The 2,200-nt window shown below is 46.6% G+C and overlaps 1 pseudogene; it reads right to left on the reverse strand.

The window, feature by feature from the left end:
- Positions 1–1,777: 1,777 nt before the first annotated feature.
- LOC101662781 overlaps positions 1,778–2,200 on the reverse strand; it is a 1,649-nt pseudogene continuing 1,226 nt past the window's right edge.

A 2,200-nucleotide genomic window follows, 5' to 3' on the forward strand; every position in this document is an offset into this window, starting at 1 on the left:
GTCCAAACGGCCAATCTATAGCTGAAAGGGTACTCCATTTCATTATTCCCCAGGAAAACGAAATTTAAACCACAACTAGAGAACCCCCTTTTGCCCATAAGGATAGCTGATCTTAGGAGGACAAGTAACAATTCCAAGTGTTGGGGACGATATTGAGCCACTAGATTTATACACTGCTGGTGAATGTATAAATTGGTACAGTTGTTGAAAACTGGCAGTTTCTACTAAAGCTGAAGATTTGCATATTTCATTATTATTAACTTCTGTTCGCATCAGTGCCCCCCACTCCCCGCTCCAACTCACGAGGGCCCCTGTACAGTGGGATTGTTGGGATCTGCGGGGCTTTCATTGGCTGATTTTCGGAAGTAGATCACCAGACCGTGTCTCCCTGGTCTTGCACGGAAGCCTAGCATTGGCAAGGCTATGAGGAAATGAATGCTCTCTTACACTTTCTCTAATGATTAGATTATAAACTTCAGGGCAGAAAGAGTTCAATTTCTAGGAATTTGTCTTTCAGTGAAGAATCAGTTCACTCTCCAAAAGATGTCCATTGCGTGTAATTTGAAAGAGTAAACATATTAAAAACCAAAACCTGAAATGCGTACTAAATGAAAGTTGGGTAAATCAATCGTGGTACTCACATACAAAGGATAATGTGAGTAGTGGCGGAAAGCTTGAGCAATGTTCAATTTGTTGAATCGACAGACTGGTTGGTTAGAGAAAAAGACAACAACAAACGCGCAGGTGGAGTCTCTCCCAGAGATGGGCTGACAGTTGGCCGCAGCAGTGCATCCACCATGCCGCCGCCTTGGGAAGGCGATGCAGGATCAGACAGCGCTTCCTTCGGCTGTCCACAGGGTCACCACGACTCGGAATCGATGGCACTGAACAGCAGTTAGAGCATCATGCATTATTCTCTCTTGAAAATTCCAGGTCCAGGGACAATAGCCTGCTCTTTCCTGCTCGTGGGCTGCTGCCCACCCTTCCCACTTGTTCTCCCTCCAGGGCCCATAACGTTGGCTTCAGCTGATGTGCACCCCACGTGGGTCCGAGTCAAACGCTCTCCGGAGGATTTTCCAGGAGGAAACGGCCAGACGTTTTCCCAAGGTGCCTCCAGGAGAACTCCAACTGCCAACCTTTCCCTTAGCAGCTGAGCGTATTATCCTCAGCGATTCCCTGTCCTCCGTGGAGCTGAGCACGGGGCAGAGGAGAGGGCCCTGGAATGCAACGTGACAGGTAACGGATTTGCTTTATTGACAAACGCTCGGATGGACCGCCACGGTGAATGGAAGGAAACCCCCGGCACCAAGATGTTGCAAAAGACGCTTTCCTTGGACTGAATGGTCTGCCTTTGGCGCCTGTGCCTGCTCCTCCTCCGGCCCCTCCCAGAAGCATGATCCTCAGATCAGGGCCTGGGGGCGGCCCCGCTGGGGGTCTTTGTGCTTCTGTTTTCTGGAAGAATTCTGGGAGGGCTCTGCTTTCTTTTTCTCTTTTTAGTGGGTAAATTTGTCTTGAGCCTTGTCGTTTACAACACTAAGGTAAAAGGGAAATCAGTTCTCTTGAACCAATCGTTTACAAAGTTGTAGCAAAATACTTTAGATTTCAAGGATATGGGACCACATTTCTCAAACGTCAAGGATCCAGTAGACTGGTTTTAACTTCTTACCAGTTGACTCCTCCCTTAAACATGATGCTCACCAGCTCCAGTTACATGAAGTTTCTTCAAGGGCAGGTGTTATCATTGTTGCTGTTGTCCTTAGACTTGAAGTGCTCCAATTCAATCAATATCCACTAATTCTACTTGAAAAATAAGTTTTGCATTTGGAGGAAGTTAGGCATCGGGCTGTGCTTTCTCTCCATAAGCCCATTCTGGTTCAATGTCTCGTGAGCCTTTGCTCCCTTACTCATCCTCAAGACGCTCCATCCCATCCTCTGAAAACTTGGCCAACTCCAACCTTAAAACTTAAAGGCTTGGCACTTTCTTCTTCTTGGCACTTGTTTGGATATGAGTATCCAAAGCAGTCCCATCCTGTAGTGTTCCTGTAGACAGTGAACTCTCGTTTATCGCGGTTAATCGGTTCTAGACCCTACCGTGATAAATGAAATTCCACGAAGTAGGATTCCTTATTTGTAAATCAAATATTTTCGTAGTTAGAGCATAGAGGACATGAAAAAACACCCTTTAGTCACCATTACGCTC

The sequence above is a fragment of the Echinops telfairi genome, unplaced genomic scaffold (genome assembly GCF_000313985.2).
Source record: "Echinops telfairi isolate 266 unplaced genomic scaffold, ASM31398v2 ScPeMD7_5868;HRSCAF=6743_1, whole genome shotgun sequence".
In the NCBI taxonomy this organism is placed as follows: Eukaryota; Metazoa; Chordata; class Mammalia; order Afrosoricida; family Tenrecidae; genus Echinops; species Echinops telfairi.